The sequence below is a fragment of the Prosopis cineraria genome, unplaced genomic scaffold (assembly GCF_029017545.1).
Source record: "Prosopis cineraria cultivar Desert tree isolate PC_DT_omini unplaced genomic scaffold, ASM2901754v1 PC9, whole genome shotgun sequence".
Lineage (NCBI taxonomy): Eukaryota > Viridiplantae > Streptophyta > Magnoliopsida > Fabales > Fabaceae > Prosopis > Prosopis cineraria.
This window is the reverse complement of record NW_026555340.1, coordinates 20,432,614-20,451,461: the sequence shown is the minus strand read 5'-3', so window position 1 is coordinate 20,451,461 and position 18,848 is coordinate 20,432,614. Positions and strand designations below refer to the sequence as shown.

The window sequence follows — 18,848 nt, the reverse complement described above, 5'->3', positions numbered from 1 at the left end:
AAAATGAATAATTTCATTCAACTTCTGTGTTGTTTACAATAGGGAGCATGCCTAATTTATATAGGCTCATAGAAAAATATTTTCTAAAATTAAAACCCTAATTTCCTAATACTAAAAGGAGAAATAATGATAAAATATTCAGCCACATAATTTAGGAGATGTGATCCTAAAATTATGGGATTACAAAAATTAGAAATTAATATTATAATTAATTCTAATCTTTGACTAGACTCAAAATAGAAAATCAAATCAAAGGACCATTAAAATAGGAAATAATTTAGGAGACAATCAAGGGATCATAAAGGATTTGAAATCACGCCACCCTTGACTTCTTTACTAGGGTTTCATGCCTCCTTGCATGCAAGAGGCTCAACTTGTAGTCTTCCTTGCATTGGGCTAAGGTCTGCATCTCTTGGGCTTGACTCTTCATGAGTTTGGATCTTAAATACATTATACACGTATAGATGCTCTCCTTTGGACTTGAGCGGAGTGCCCCAATGCTCTCCAAGCTCTTGAACTTCTTGCACAAGACTGAACAAGGCTTGCTTCATGGCTTTGGTTCGGGCTCTTGTCATTGGACCTCCAATATGTTGCAATGGGTCTTTAGGTACGTTGGATTGGAAGTATTGGGCTCCTTCTATGTCACCATGCTCATGATTACCATCCTCAGGCTTCGTTGTCATTAATGCTATGTCACCCGTGCCATAGGGTCCATCATAAAGTATAAAAATCAATAATAAATCACGTGCAAAAGTACAGGCGTGAAAGTTTTGTTTCTTTTCTTTTTTTTTTCTTTTAAAACCTATACGTAGTTTATATATAAAAATCAATAACAAATCACGTGCAAAAGTACAGGCGTTAAAGTTATGTTTCTTTTCCTTTTTTTTTTCTTTTAAAACCTATACGTAGTTTATATATATATATATATATAGATATATAGAAGGGGTTTGGGGGGAGAGAGACGCGAGGGGGTGTTTTTCCCGAACTCGCGTTGAAACGCGCTTCTGGTTACATGTGAACGTGTTTTGATTTAATTAACTTTACTGATCATTTTCACCTTTCATAGCTTTTCAAGAGTATTGCGAATATTCTAGATGATATAGTTTCCAAGTATTTTCTCCAAAAATAATTCATATATATATTTTTATGACACTTAAAATTATTTTATGATTTCATTTACCTTGAAATTAAATTTGTTTGATAGATTAGAGCTAGAAGGAATGAGATTACTTAGCTTATAAGAGTTAATAAAATACTGATAACTTTGGCAAAAAAAAACTGAATTACTGATCACAATAAATAAAATAATGCTATATATTATGATTAAAAAGAGTAAAAAAATGAGTAAAATTGAATTGAGTGATAGGAGCTTTTATAACTCAAATAAGTAATTGGAGATTGAATTCCAACCTTATATATATAATAATTTAGCTGTAGTAATTACGTTGGGAGAGATTTTTACCTTTTTTTATTTTTTATCAAAACCTCAAGACAAATATTCTCTACGTTGTACACAAAAAGAAAAGTAAAAAAGAATCATTTCCCGGGTGCCATATATAATTCTATTAAATTACAATTCCAATTTTGAAACTTAAGGACTTGAAGTTTATGAAAAAAAAAAACAACTAAAGAATTTCAAATTTAAATTATCTTTTAAAAGTTGGTGACAAAGAAGGTATTCACCCGGATGCATTTTCTCAAATGAAAAACAATTTATGTGAGTATGATCCAAAATTTGATGGATCTTATGATACAAATAGCACTTATAAAAATGCTTGGAAATTGTCAAATAGGTCTTAAAACCATACCCCACACACACACACACATATTGAAGCAACACAACACCATACTCTTATAAATATGTATTTTTTTTAAGCAGCATTGATAATAGTAGTTTCACCCGAAACGATCACGATCCAACTCGATTTGAATTAATTTGGGGCCATTAAAATCCTCTCAACTTAATATCAATTGCACTGAAAAAATGTGAGTGACAAAAAATGGGTGAAATGTGCATTATTATTATTGTTATTATTATTATTATTATTATAACGGGAGATGTATAATTATGTATTGTCTTTCAATCTTTTGTCTGCGATTGTGACTACTTCCATTTGCTTCTGTCATATTTTTTAATATGAAATGTATGGCTAGAGCTCTGACTTGTCAGTTCCTGCTGTTTAAATATTAATTTTAATTCAGAGAATGAAAAGGATATAATCACTAGACTTTTTATGATATTTCCACATTGTATTATATCTGAATTAGCTGGTTGGCAAAAAAAAATAAAAATCTCAATTACGTTGTATTATAGAAAATGCCAATACAGTATAAATGAAGGTAATAAGTATAAATTCACCAACATTGAAAAAATTATTCGACACCATGATAAAAAGTTGATACAGTAGCGAAATATTACGGGGCATAGTTGCAATGATCAAGATATGAATCTATTTATTAACTTCAACTGCTTATTAAATTACAATCATCCAAATAATAGCAAGAAAAACTAAATAAAGAATATTTTCTTTTACAATGAAGGAAATGCTAAAAATTCCAAAAATACAGAGATATCAAACCCTAACATAGTACTATCAGATAACTATCTAAAAGCAAGTGTTCATTGCCTCTTCATGCTCGAGAAATTGAGCAGTGGCCTTTTTGAGACAGGAATGAACATCACAATCCAACCAATAGGCCAAGAAATAACTGCCATTGAAATGCAAGCACCCTATGCCTTCAATTCAAACTTTTAGTGTTAGTAAATTTTTTCAAAAATTCCATCATCAACACCTGAAGCACCATGGTTATTCCTATGATCCCCCAAAACAACTTGTTCTTGTGAATCCCCTTGAATACTTTCTTATGCTCTAGCTTCCTTGCATTAAACTTATTAAATACTTGGCATAGTACAAATGTGTTGAAAATCAATATGTCATTTACCTCTAAACTCACCCCAAATAAAGCCTCACCCTTGAATTGTAGTGTCACTAGAATTGAAATCTAGTACAAAGCTTGAGCTAAGAGATTTCTCTACATGATGTTAGTGATGAGAGGCTTAGTTCTACCCATTGGAGGTTTGTCTAATAAACCCATTGGAGGTTTCTCTATTGCTAAAGCTAAAGCACTTAAAGTATCTATTATCAAGTTCACCCATAAGAGTTGAACTGCTGTTAATGTCACTTTTCCTATTGAAATTGCAGCCACAAAGTTAATTACAAGTGCTGCAACATTCACTATTAGTTGAAATTGAATGAACTTTTGGATGTTGTTATAGAGACATCTTCCCCACTTTAGAACTTTAGCAATTGAGGCAAAATTATCATCCAGTATAATTATATTTGAGCTCTCTTTTGCAACTTTAATATCTTGTATATCAACTTCCTTTAATGCTAGAGCATCATTGGTGCCATCTCCTGTGATTGCAACTACATGACCTTTTTGTTTGAGGCATTGAACCATGAGGAGCTTGTAAAATGGGGAGGATCGTGCCATCACATCTATTTTCTCAACTCTCTCTATTCTTTTTTTAGGAGACAAGTTTTGAAATACCTTACCTTGTATCACTGCTTTTTATACATCATGAGTAGGCTTCAGGATGCCACATTCTGTGGCTATAGTCTTAGCTGTGAAAACATTGTCTCCAGTGATCATCTTCACACTTAATTTTGCTTATTGGCAATCTCGTACAGCTTTCTTGACACGAAGATGACATGGATCCTTAATACCAATAAGTCCTATGAGGGTAAGGCCTTTTTCTTTTGCATTTTGAGCTCCTTCTTCTTCATCTTCTTTTATCAGTTTTGAATGTGCAAAAGCAATACACCTGAGATTGTTGGCTGCTATTCCTTAAATAATTTGCTCAAACACCAACTTTTTGTCACTGTCAAGATCTTTGATATTGCCAGAAGCATCATAATACTACCACCTTAGCTGCTTCTTTCCAATGTGCATGAATTTTGCTACCTGCTTTCCTTTAAATCAAAACCCCACTTTTTTTCTTCTTTAAATTAAAAGCTTCCACATGAAGGATGGTACAATTTTGTGTGAATTGCTTCATGTTCATGTCCAAATCAAGAATAGCCCAGGATATAATAGTCTTCTCTGTTAGACTACCTGAAAACTTATATTCAAAATCTATTGATTTAGACTTGTAAACACTACTTATTGTGTTAAGGACAACCCTTTCTTGGATCAATTAAAGAACATCTGAATTGACTAATGATTTATGAGCTTTCTCTTCCATTGGTTTCTATCCAGGCCAAAACTTTATCACCTTCATTTGATTAAGCATGAGAGTCCCGATCTTCTCAGTACAGATAGTCGTAGTAGATCCCATAGTCTTGCAAGTAGAGAGCTTTCTCACCATAGCCATGTTAGCAACCATCTTCTTCATGGAATAAGCCAGAGTCAAAGTCATAGCCAAGGGAAGCCCTTCTGGTATTGCAACAACCACTGCAACAAAATAGCACATTTCTCTCAAAATTATTCTAAGAGAAAACATATAAAAATTGTGAGAAATGATATTTCTCTTAGATTTTCTTTGAAAAAATTGTAGTGAGTTAAAATTCACAAGAATTTTTATTCAAGATAAATATTCTCTTAAAATTTTTCATGAGAACTTTCTCTCAGAAATGTTCTGAGAGACATTTCTCACGGAATATATCAAGAGAAATTTCGTGAGAAATTTAGATAACATATTAAAAATTAAATTTTATCCCCTCCAATTCCCTCCTATGTGCCACATCATGCCATGTCATCTATTATATGAGCATCCACATCATGCCATATCACTTGCTGTACGTATGTCATGTCATGCTTGTATTTATTTTACAAATATATGTCTTACTTTGAAGTAGAACCCATGACTTTGGCTCTACCTTTAGTGCTTACCTTTTTGCCAATTGAGCTATAATGAATTTGACGTCTTAAATTAACAAAATTATATACTTTTATAAAGTTTATATTATTTTATTTAAAAACTTAATTTATAATAAATTATTTCAATTTATTTGACCTCAAAAAATAATTTCAAATTTTTTAATAATTTACTCAGTAATTTTATAATATATTATTTAATTTAAATTGATTTAAAATTAAATTATATTAATTTTTAACTACTTTTAAATTTATATGCTTTATTTTTAATTTTATATTTTTCAATTTTAATTTTTAAATCTTATAAAAATATTTTTATAAAATTATTTAATATAATTTAAAATTATGTTCAAATCTTTTTAGAAAAAAATTTTTAGTAGTAATAATTTTTTTTTCATTAAAAGGAAATTTCAATTTTTTTTTACTCAATAAGTGGCCAAATTGTTTTGCATGCAAAAGAGAGAAAAAATTGTTTATAGCTATCTTATTCATTTACACGAGTTAATTTCTTCTCATTTATCTTCCACGACTTACAAAAGATATTTTTCGTTTGCACAACTTGACATTTTTAAGTTTTAATATTTCAGGAATCTACAATTGGAATCTCTTCAAATGTTTTTTTATTAATTTTTTATAAGGTCTTCAATTTTCTCATCATTTTCCCTTAAACCTGGAATTCATTGCGTATTTAACACGGGTGATAGTTGAGCGATTTTTGCATACACATTACCGTATTTGGAAACTGTCTAATAATTAAAATTGTGTCATTTTAATCAAATAAAATTTTATATGTCATTATTTCTAATGATTTTATTTTTAAAATAGGTGTCTCTTTAGGGTCATGCTTGGTCATTAGAAAGGAATATAATAAAATAAATTAAAAAAATCAATACAAAAATAGACTAAATCACTTTTTTCCCTTATAGTAAGCACAATAAAACTTATAAATATATACTTCAAATGTAAGAATTATCGCATTCTTAAAAAATTTCATAAATCATGATTCCTAATTTCATAAATTAAATTACCAATCTCCTTTATAATTGTGGCTCCCCATATATTTTGATCATCTCATTTTTATCTTTACTTTTTTAATTCATTCTATTTCATTTCATTCTTATAATCAAACGAGACCTAATTTTTTGTTTTCCTCTTTTTATCATTATCAATAACAAAATTAATTTACATTTTTAATGAGAAATTTTTAGATCGACTGAGTGTATCATGTCATCCATATACTAATATAGAATTTGTCTTTTACAAGGGACTTTTAACATTAGTTAAAAGGCACCCATTGTTAAAAGTAGAGGTGGTGACATTTTTGTAATATTAATAGACAATGTAGGACTTTTAATATTAGTTTAAAATTAAATCACTGTAGAAAAACTTTTAACATTGGGTATAATTTAACCTAATGTTAAAAAGTTAAAAAAATTAAAAATAAAATAAAATTTTTGACTTTCATCAGTGGGTGATATAACATCTCCGATTTTAATCCCTTAATTTACTAAGCTTAATTATGATAATTGAGCAATTTGATGTGATGTGTGGTTAGGGAGGTCTAATAACTTCCTTTGGGTTCTGTTTCAGCCCTACTTATGAGTTTGGTGTGGAGTTAGGCTAAGCGAGCATCGAAAGGAGAAGAAAATAAAGATTTATTATTAATGTGCCATATACCACTGTGTGAATCACGTCCATTACGGTGCACAGACAAATATTGGAATGAAAGGAGACCTTTTTGTACCATGCACTGTGGCTTGTGCAGCGTCTGTTGAGGTGCACAATTCCTTTTTTGCAATTTTAAATTGTGAATAAACCAAAAATAGAAGAAGAGAAAAAGGAGAAAATGAAGAGCAGACGGGTTGCTGTGCTAGGGTTTGTATTTGGATGGTATTTGGATCCTTTTGGTGCTAATAAACACTTAAGGTAAGTATCCTCTACTCTATTCCTCCTTATCTCTTCCATATTTATGAGTTTTTGGTTAGGGTTTGATAATGAGAGATGATTTTCGGTCCATATAGGTTATGGATCTAAATTCATTGACTCAAATAAAGTTAATGTGAGTAGATTAAAATGTCTAAACATAAAAAATAAATTTTAGGATTTTTAGTTGGTTAACCTCATAAATATCAAAAAATTTCATTAATGATGGTTGTTGGGGGAGTTGTGATGGTATAAATGAAAATTTAATAACTCATTAATGCTATTCAAGACTAAAAAGAGTTGATAAACTCAATGAGTAGACCCAAGTATAAGCAATGTGGTAGTTAGGTAAGTTAGAAATAGGAAATGAGTTGAGAGTCATGTGTCATTGACATTGCTGATGAAATCCAACTTGATTGATTGTAGATTTAGCTCTTGAGCACCATTGAGGCTTGAAAAATTAAACTTGAAAGCTATATTATTGAGTGGTAAATTTGACCTTTTAAAGGTTTGAGGTAACTGGGGGAACTCTACTTTAGGTAGTTATCTGTTAATTAATTGTTTATTGTAAAATTGTGAACGTTATATGTATGAATGGATTTTCAATGCGAAAGCATGGTATGAGTTTCGATAAATGTTTGACAGTATGATTGTGGACAATGTCATATTTGACTTGAAATGTAAAATGTGAAATCAATATGGTTTTCAAACAATGAATATGTATATATTTTTGAGAAGATAAATGTGATATTGTGTTGAGATAAATGTGTGTTAATGATAAAATGAATTATTGTGATAAGTGAGAATAATGTTGTGAATGTATTGGATGCTCACTTGGGTAACGCATGGTCATGAACCCAACATGTTGATTGTAATAATCAATAAACAATAATGTGAAAAAAGAGTGACCATCATTTATAGCATGATCAGTAGGTGGGAATTCGCCTAGAGATTGAGAGTAAAGAAAACCTATATGGTATTTAGGTTGCCTCTGGTGCATGGGGTATATCCTTATCCCACCGTTTGTTAAGAGATTGTCCTATAGTTTGTTGAGAAACTAGAACCTAACTTTCTCCACCAGTTTATCAAGGAGAATAGCTTAGGGTATACGACACCCTAGAGATTCGAGAGCGGGGGAAGCTATGGTCTAAGAGTGAGTACTGTGATCTTTGGTTGGGTCACACCTCACAATTGGTAAGTTTGGGTAGCCCAGTCATGCAAATGAAGCCCTATTTAATGTTGTAGCCCACAGTTTCAATCGGAGAAAGTAAGGAGGGTATAAGGTTGGTTGATCATTGCCTATGAATTTATATGATGTGCCATATGTTTTGAGTTGTGTCAAGTCATGTGATATATCGAGTCATGGTCACATGTTTGAGTGTCTTGTGATTATGAACCTAGCATGTATGAGATGAAAATATATTAACTGGAATAATAAATTACGATATGTGTTCAATCATGTTTTAAGAATTTGATTTCTTATGCACATGTTTGATTACAATTAATATATAACTGTATAGGGTATGTTTTACCTTAGTTATTGAGTGGCTAGACTTACTCCTCTTTATTTAACATTTTACAGGCTCTAGCTCAAGAGGCTTAGGAATTAGTATATTCCTATTGTATGCCTCTAATATATATTTATTTTGCGTAATAGAATATTGTTGCAAATTCTCGATTGCATTTCGTTTACACTTGCAGTAATTAATTTTTTAAATATTTGGTTTGTATTTTAGGCCCTGAGTGGTTGTGTATGTTAAGTTATATGTGTTGATAGGCTAAAATACAGTGCAAGTGTAGAAATGTTGTTTTGATCATGAAATGAATGATTTTTTAGGTAATGCAAATAAATTACCTCTCCTTTCTATTTTTTATTATTAAAGGGTTGAAGAATGATTTTATGTTATACTAATAATTGTGTGCATGTGATGTGTTATACTAGTAGTCTTAGATTCAATAAGTATAGTCTAAGTGTAAGGAATGGCTATTGATACTTGTTGGGGGTTTTGAACATCCTTTGTTTATGAAAAGTTGTGAAAAATGGTCAAATTGTGTTTGGATGTCCAATTTCATGGTGTGACTTGTTTTGAAAGTGAAACTTATACTATTAGCTAGTTTATGAAAAGAGCTTTCTATAAACACCTAGATCATGTCATTCGGATGTTGGATGAAGAATTGGGGTGCTTCAAAAATTGTTCGATTTTGCTGTCAAATGATAGTAGAATCAGCTATCAAGAAAACATGCAACATGTTGCGGAGAATGGGCAAATGAGCCGCAGCGCAATGTGCACAAGCCATGGCACATTGCCCTGTATTTCAGCAAACTTGATGTTTTTTAACTATTTTCAATCTTTTTCACTCCTCTAAGATATTTTTTTGGACATGTTTTAGCTTAAAAAAACTTGGGATCCCTTAATTTTAAAAATTAAAACTTAGTAATCTCTTAAATAGGTTAATCCTTTTTTATCATGAATTTGATTAGTTAACTGTAATTAGTAGTGAAGGTTATTTCAAGTGACATGTCACTCACTGTTGAAAGTGAATGGGTCCACGTTACTCGCTATTGAAAGTCAAGAAATAAAAAAATAAATGTTAAAACTTTCAACAGCAGGTGCTACACAAAAATAAAAATAAATAAATGTTAACTCTTTCAATAATGGGTGCCATGTCACCTGTTGTTAAAAGTTTTTAAAAATATTAAAAAAAACTAGCCTCCTTACTTTTATCCTCTCCATCATCCCTTCATCTTCTTCCTTAATCCTCTCCCTCGTCTCGGCCCCCTTCCCCTCCCTTCGTCGGCACCCCTACCCCCAACTCCCTTATCTCAGCCTCCCTTCCCCCCTTTCCTTTTGCTCCCCCTTCTCGACACCCCCTCCCTCTCTCTCCCTCCGTCGATGCTCCTTGGCATCCCTCTCTGCTCGTTCTCTTTCATTTCTCTAGGTAATTATTCTTTTCTTTTTTAATTATTAATTTATATACATTAAGTATTATTCAATTGTAGTTTTATTTTTTTTATTATTTAATTAATTATTGTTGAATTACTTTTATTATTATTGTTATGTTAAATTGTTGTTGTTGTTATTTAATGTCTAATGTTTAAGAAAAATATGCCAAAATTTTCTTGATATTAATTATTGCTGGGAGTGCCGTTAGTGATTTCATAAAGCCTTAGGTTGTTACATATGATTATTTATTTGGTGTAAAATTATAAATTTTTTCTTGTAAAATTTGTTACATTTTTTGGGAAGTTCAACTTTTAGGGAAGACTCTGCTAAATTTTTTTAAATTTATTATTTTTCCTAAATTACTTAAAATCATAGATTAATTAGGAATTTACATTTTTGAAATAGTTTGAAGACAATACCATGCACATTAATTTTATTCTGCTTTATGTAGTGACATATAGATCGTAGTTGGATGAATGCTAAACGAACAAATGATGTGTATGATAATGGGGTGAAAGAGTTTTTGAAATTTGCTGAGAAAAATATTGTTGACAATAGTAAGAGGTTCTATTGTCCTTGTGTTAATTGCTTGAATGAGAGGAGATTAAGGGTTGCTAAAATAAGAAAACATTTGATTTGCGATGGAATTTGCAAGAATTATACGGTATGGATTTGGTGTGGTGAACTATTGGAAAGTCGTAATGATATGTCTCAATATATGAAAGTTGATCATAATCTTAATGATGAAGTAGATATGGATGAAGATCAATTAGAGGACATGATTCGTAATATTGGGAAAGAGGCCTTTAAATGAGTGCTTGTGTATGATAATTTGTGCACTGATACAGATGAGCCTTTATATCTAGGGTGTACTAATTTTAGTCTGTTGTCTACAATTAGTTACATTGAAGGCAAGAGTTGGGTGGAGTGACAAGAGTTTTACATGGTTGTTAGAGTTACTCCAAATAATATTTTCAAAAGAAAATGTACTATCAAATTGCTATTCTAATGCTAAGAAGATCTTATGCCTAATTGGTATGAATTTTAAAAAGATACATGCATGCCCTAATGATTGTGTGTTGTATAGAGAAGAGCTTGAAGGGAAGGAGAAGTGTCCAAAATGTAAGGCACCACGGTACAAAGAGAAGGGGGCTGCTATAAAGGTCTTTTGGTATTTTTTGATTATACCAAGTTTCAAGCTCTTGTTTGCAAATACTAATGATGTGAAGAATTTGAGGTGGCATGCAGATAAGAGGATATTTGATGGAAAACTTTAACATCCAGTTAATTCTCCTTATTGGAAGAAAATCGATCAATTATTTCCTGAATTTGGCAATGAACCAAGGAACTTGAGACTTGGACTTTTTATCAATATAATGAATCCTTATGGTAGCCTTAGCAGTGTATATAGCTCATGGCTTGTTCTTTTAGTGATTTATAACCCATCACCTCGGCTATGCATGAAATAGAAGTATATGATGCTATCCATGTTGATTTTAGGACCAAAACAACTTAAAAATGATATTGATATTTACTTAAGACTTTTGATTGAAGACTTGAAAGGGATGTGGGAGGTAAGTGTAGATGTGTTTGATGCAAATTAAAAGGAGAACGTTTCATACAATTTATTAAATATTTCTTTCTTATATTATTTTTAATTAACAATCTCTTGCCCTTTTAGCTTCCTTTGCCAAATGATCCCTTGTTGAAACTTCTATAACCCCTGTTGTAACCATAGCCACTGCAGTTGACTCCTTTGCAACAGATAATTTTATTGGCTTATAGTAAATCATTCCAAGAAAAAAATTTTGCAAAGGAAAAGGATATTGTAAGTATGGAGAATTCAGTGATGATTGAATGGGAAGATTTGAATCAGCTCCTTTTAAAAAGTCAACTTACCACAACATCAGTTGAGCTATTTATGCTATAAGTATGTTTTACTTGAATATAATTAACTTATCAAGTTTGGTTAACTAACATGATTGCATTATCACAGGTACCTCCATCATTTGTGCATTACATCAGGCAAATGTGATAATTTTGGATTTCTTTGCCCTTATCACATGACAGAGAAAGGGAATACTTCAAAAATAAGACCCCAGTACCTCCAGCAATGAATAAGTGAAGTCAAAAAGGATGTTTTCATGACTCCATATTTGCACTCATAAGGATCAATTTATGATTGATAGTTTTTGTTAAATGTGAATTTCTTCTAATAACTCACCTTATTATGTAGGGACCACTGGCAGCTGATTGTTCTTTCATCAAAAAGTAGCATAGTCCTCTTCTTATGCTCCCTTTATTACAAACCAAATAGGGACATAAAGAAGACGATAAACTCGTAAGTATACTTATACAAAAACTATTAATTTTTATGGATATATTAGTTATAAATCTCGTGATGTTGATCATAAGGTAATGAAAATATATCAAACAATTGTCTTGAAAAAGCACGCACATGAACTAAAGGATCCTAGGAGAATCCAGCCAAAGGTAAGTTAAACTAATATTTTATTAACTTATTCAATTATCAATATTTATTACTGATTCCCGATTGGTTATATATATGTTTTTATATAGAGTCGTAAACAATCAAAAAAGACTAGGTTGTGCAGTGTATATGTGATTAGGCACATACTTAACGTTATCACATTGGGGATGACTGAATTTATAAATGAGATAACTATAGTTTTTAAAAGATAATTTATTATTATTTGAATTAGTTAATGTTTTAATTATAATTTTATACTTTAATTTAGATGTTTGACATTACAGATCCATTTTTTGAGGAAGAAGTTGACAATATCTTCATACGTTGAGCACAATATTTTGTGGATGTATGTAAGGTTTACATAGTTTTTTTTTTAAAATTGCATATACCTTTTGAGTTTTGTGTAATTTCTATTATTTGCAAGAATTGAGGAAATAAGTAGAAATAGAATTAATTTTTTTAAAAAACAACTTTTAACATCAGTTATAGTCATAATCAATGTTAAAAGTCCCCATTTTTTTAAAAAATTAAATCAATATGAAACTTTTAACAGCAAACTTTGAACTATTATTGAAAATTTATTGTTAACAGTAGTCAGACAACAACTATTAAAAGTCCTGTACTTTTAACAGTCCTTGAAACAACATCGATCTTGTAACTATTGTTAAAATAATGTTTTACTTATTGTTAAAATCCTATCCTGTAATAATGATAGTCTATTTAATAAAATTGTACTGATTCAATTAAATAAAATCTTGTATATCATTATTTTTAATGAATTTATTTTTATAATTATTTTTATAATAGAATGCCTATTATTTTCTTGCATTTTTTTTATTATCATTAATATTATAATTAATTTATATTTAATATTATTTGAATGTTATATTTTTATTTAATAAATTATAGATGATGTGGCATATGATATGGCATGGTTTCATTAAATTAAATAATTTATAAATAATGTGGTACCTATCCAAAAATTTATTGTGATACTTGGCCGACACAAAAAAGATAGAAACTTAATGCAACTCATTCGTCATTCCCAATCTAAACAATTTCCGCCACGTACGATACAATGTTTGTACCGAAGATACGGTCGAACAATCAACTCGAAGATACGGTCAAACAGTCAACGCGTAGATATTATTTTGTTTCAATTAGTGATTGTGTGCCTGTGATGAAAAGATAATTCCAGTATCCTAATTAATAAATATTGCATTTTTATTTTTTAAAAAAACACAAGGCAAGTTATTTCTTATTTATATATCCCCTTTTAACCGAATCTCACTCCTAATAAAGTAGTTATTTATTTTTCAACTAACCTTATCGTTTTATATTTACCTCTATCAAACATCTTACAATAAATATAAAGTCATTATCAATGAGGGCATTTTTTTAAAAAAATAATGATTACACTTTAAAAGATTAAAAATGTCTTATATTTTTTAACATCTAACTCTTTAAAAAATACCTTACATTTTTGAAGGGAGAGAGTATAAGGTACTCAAGTTACTTGATTAGTTATTAATTAATTTTTTAATATTAATTATATTCAAGGTCATTAACTATTAAAAAAATTTAATATAGAATTAAATTTTTTATTTAAATATAAATAAAATTAAAAATTTAATTCATTTTTAAAGAAATTAATCACTAAATTACTTCTTTTTAATTCCGATCACATAAACATAGATACTTTATAATAGAAATCGGAGATAGCATATTGATAGAACATGGGATTATTATCAAAACAATTGTACATAGTAAGCATTATACTCTTTCTCTTTTTCTTATTATAATGACGCTTTAACAACTTTACATATATCAAGATTAAAAAATTTTTTATTTAGAATATTAGTTGATACTTTTAAATTTTGAAAAATTACCTTCAATAAAATTTATTTACTGAAGTTTAATTCAAACAAGACTGTCATGATTCAAATATAATTGCTTTTAAGTTTTAACAAGAGGATATTCGCGCATAATGTTTTTGGAACAAAATATTTGTGCGCAATTTAATATAATAAATACACAGTGCTTGCTTTGACTGTATTTATAGGTTATCCTCAGCACTTTCATATATATTTTGGTGCAAAATATTTGTACACTATAATTTCATATATATATATATATATATATATTTGTATCAATTATGGTTAATTAATTTTTTTTCTTTTTTGGTAAGGCATTGAACACTTGTTGGGATCATAAAGAGATCCCCCTTTTCATAAATAAAGATGTCTCTAAGAGTTATTAATATACAAAGATTATAGTATATTTATATTTAACAGAATTTATTGAATTATTAAAAATAACTTTGTGATTCATAAATTTACATGACTTTTTGATAATTTTTTGGTGCCCCTTCCAAGCATATAACAATAATTGTTGGTACTACATAATGAAATTTATGAAAGACGTGATGACTCATGGTCAAATTTTTGTCCCATTTGAGGTATAAAAATTTTAGTTTATTTTATTTTATTCAGGTTTGATAATTTTTAATTGTTTAAGACATCCTATTTTAATTTATTGTGTAGCATTATGAGGATATAGAGTACTTGAAATATAATGATAGCTAAATTTATGATCTAATTGAAGAATAATTTTTTGTTTTGAGTTTAGGGTGCTAGAACATTGGTAATTGTTGAATTGTTTTGTAACATTAGAAATTGCTGAATTACTTAATGGTAGCTAACCCTCTTAGTCCGTTCTTGCAAGAATAAGGGCATAATTTTTTTGCTTTTTAATTTTGAAATAGAATCTTCCTTGCTTAATGGATAAGCATTTGCTACTAGTGAAAAAGTCTTTCTCATTTGAAATTTCAAATTGAGGTGATTAGATTTGCACCAACGAAACCATAAATTTGATACACAATAAAAAGATATTTATTATTATTAATAGATTCTTTTTTTTTTTAAGTTTTAAGATAGTGAATGGAGTTTTTCCATTCTACCCTAACCGATCACTGATATCAGAATAATTTATTTCCTCTATTTTGTCTTAGTCCATGATTGAAATGAGTCACACATACACCCTAGTACATGTTCCTCGATGTTGAGGCATCCCCAAAGGGCAGGGAATTTCGTGACATTTCGAATTGGTTGTCTTATGTTTTTAATAAGTTGTTTAATAGTTGGCATGTTATGTTAAAAAATAAAAAAAAAAGTAAATAATTATACTATCAATTTTGTTGAGCACGAAATATTAGAAAATTGAAGGTATAAATTAATCATTAGTTAAAAACAAAGGGAAAGTTCGATATTTTTTACCAGGAAAAATGGCTAAAAAAAAAAACGCGTACGAATCGTGTGTATCCGATTTGGTGTTCTTGTAATTGCATTGCCGCGTTTACTTGCAAGTGCATTGCATCCAATTCTTCAAGCTCTTCAAGCGTTCTGTGCTCGTCAGGTGATGAGAACCACATCTGTCCATATTTTTAATTTAAGGGTACAGATTTATAGGTTTTATTTTGTATTTATTAAAATAAAAGTTACAAAACTTTAATGGTAATTGCACAAATTAACCCTTGAATTATAGGTTTAGGAGCGTCTGGCTCATATTTTATGTAATGTTTTCCGTCAACTTTTAAAACTAATGTAATTTGATTCCTATTATTGGCAAACATTAATTTTATTGATCATTTAAAAAATGATACAACATGACCTAGAAATCACATAAAGTAGAAAAAATTATAATAAATGACCCAAAATTAAAAATAATGACAAAAAAAAGTTTATTAGTCGTTCTATATAATTTTTGAGGTCATATCTATCATTTTTTAGTTAATTAATTGTCCAAAATTTTAAAAGTATTTAAAAAAAAGTTGCAAGTTAAAAATTTTAAATTTAAACTACCCAAAATACATTTAAATAGTTAATTTATAAAATTTATAAAAAATTAAAATATTAAATTGAATCATTCAAATTAAATTTATATTGTCCAATAATAAAATAAATTTGTCAAAATTTTATAACTTTTATTTTAATAAATATAAATTAAAACCTGTAAAAAATTTAGAGTGTCTAAGTAATTATCCAAATTAAACTGGGCGGTTCAAATGCACTTCACCTTATGACTTATGAGCACTCAAAACCAGACCCTTGAGGCCATTCTTCAGCTTTCCGCGTGACTTCCCCTTCAGGATAACTACGAGGCGAAGGCAATTGCAAGTAAACGCGGCAAAGCCATTTCGCGTTTGGCTTTGCCATTTTTTGCCCCAACGAGAACGTCGAACTAATTTATTTAATCAATAATGCTTAAAAATGGCTTCCATGTGTGTGAAAGCTTCCACGTTCCAATGAAACGCGTCTTAATTTATATTCTCTTTATTACTTACTTTTATTCCTTCAAACGAATGTGTCACTTTCACCTTCCGGGCTTCCATTGTTTTTTAAGAGTAGTGCAAATTATATATATATATATATATATATATTAATTATAATTAATTTAAATAATAAAATTGCTATATTTTCTAGATGATATAGTTTCTGATTATTTTTTAGCCAAAAAGGAATGAGAGAATGAGAGTAAAATCCTAAAACATTTCATTAATGATAATTAGATCATTGATAAATTTTTTTAAACAATAAATTGTAAATATCAATTTATATAGTTATAAATAAGAATTTTAGTTTCAACTTAGGAGTTATATTTACAACTTAAATGTCCTATTTACAATTAAAATTTTCAAATATACAATTCCTTGAATCGATATTTGTAATTTTTTTCAAAAAAAATTAGACTTAACTGTGATACTTTCAAAAGAATTAGTATGAATATTTTTATAACACTTACAAATTTATTTTATGATTTTTTTACCTTGAAATTACTCAGCTTAAAAGAGATCAGATAAGGAATATATAAAATACTTATAACAACAACTAAAATGCTGTAGAGTACGATTAAAAATAATAAAAGAATTCATCAACTACCTTTATTAAATTACAATTGCAATATTTTTTTTAATGAAAGAATACATTCATTATTCAAAACAAATTACAAAGGAAAAATCACCAAATAAGGATTTCTGAATATTGCAAATAACCAATTAGAACAACCAAATTATGAAATTGAATTGTAGGAACATGGTCATTTTTTTTATAATTTCAAAAATAATATTTTGACTAAAATACGCTAGTCTGGACCTTTTAATAAAAGTATTATTTTTAAAACTACAAACAAAACATAATTTTTTTAGTCTTAATAATTGTTTATTTGCGATATTCATCCTTATTTATTATTTTCGCAATCACAAAAGCAGTTCTAAAAATTTACAAATAGGTACCAAGCTAAGGTACTATAAAAAAAATAAATACTACCTATTTAACAATTTTTTTTTTTTGGCATTCAACAACCTATTCAACCTTAATATGCCTAGAGAGGGAAGGAAAGGCGAATTTTCGCGGAGCTCTGGCGATTCTGCTTCAAATAATCGAATCCATGTTCCAATGAAACGCGGCTTATTATTTTTTTTTTTTTTGGGTGAATAAAAAACGCGTCCGAATTTATATTCCCTTTATTACTTTTATTCCATCAAATGAAACCGTGTGTGTCACTTGCACCTTCTAGGCTTTCATAGTTTTTTAAGAGTATTGCAAATTATATATATATATATATATATATTAATTAGAATTAACCTGAATAATAAATAAGCTCTATTTTCTAGATGATATAGTTTCGGAGTATTTTTTAAACAAAGAAGAATGGGAGGATGGCAGTAAAAACTAAAATCTCGAGACATTAAATTAATGACAGTATTTATATATAAAAATAATGATAGTTAAGATATTGAGATCTGTTTTTTTTTTTAAATGAGTTGTAAGTGCAATTCAAATAATTGTACATAAGAATTGAAATTTGAGTTACATTAAGAATTTAAATATTTTATTTATAATTAAAATTTTTGAATTTACAACTCTTTGAACTAATATTTGCAACTCTTTTTTAAAAAATATATTAAAAATTTAACTCTCATTAATTTATTTTTGTTAGATTACACTGTGATTATTCCAAAAGGAATTCATATGAATATTTTTATAACACTTAAAAAAATTATTTTTCTTACCTTGAAATAGTATGATTAAACAGAGTAAAAGAGTTCATTGACCTTTACTATATTACAATTACAATATTTTTTGACTTGATATACTATAAACAATAAATACTAGCTATTCTAATGATGATTCAAAAGTTCATTAAGTGGCTGTTTGGAATTCCATTCTGCTAGCTCGAATTGTAGTTTGTATAAAAAAGAAAAAGAAGAAGCTCAAATTGTAATCTGTAGACCTGAAAGCTATTTAAGGGTAAAAAATATATTTAAGAGTAGTCAATAAATGAACTTTTGTTCTCACTTATAATTAGCAATACACCCATGTAATGCGGGCGATATTCTTCATTTTTATATAAATTAATATTAAATAAAAATTTAAATATTGTGCAATATATATAATCCTTAAATAGTAAATTTAGTACAAATATGTTATGCAATTGGGATATTGTAACCTCCAATTGTTAATAACAGGCATTGATCCCAATAAAATGGGCTATATTGCCACTTAAGCATAAGATATTGAGTTTGAATTTATATGAATGCATAAAATGTATTT

General features: G+C 28.8%; 1 pseudogene; it reads right to left on the bottom strand.

The window, feature by feature from the left end:
* Positions 1-2,620: 2,620 nt before the first annotated feature.
* On the bottom strand, positions 2,621-4,474 carry LOC129319645 (putative calcium-transporting ATPase 13, plasma membrane-type; annotated as a pseudogene).
* Positions 4,475-18,848: the final 14,374 nt, after the last annotated feature.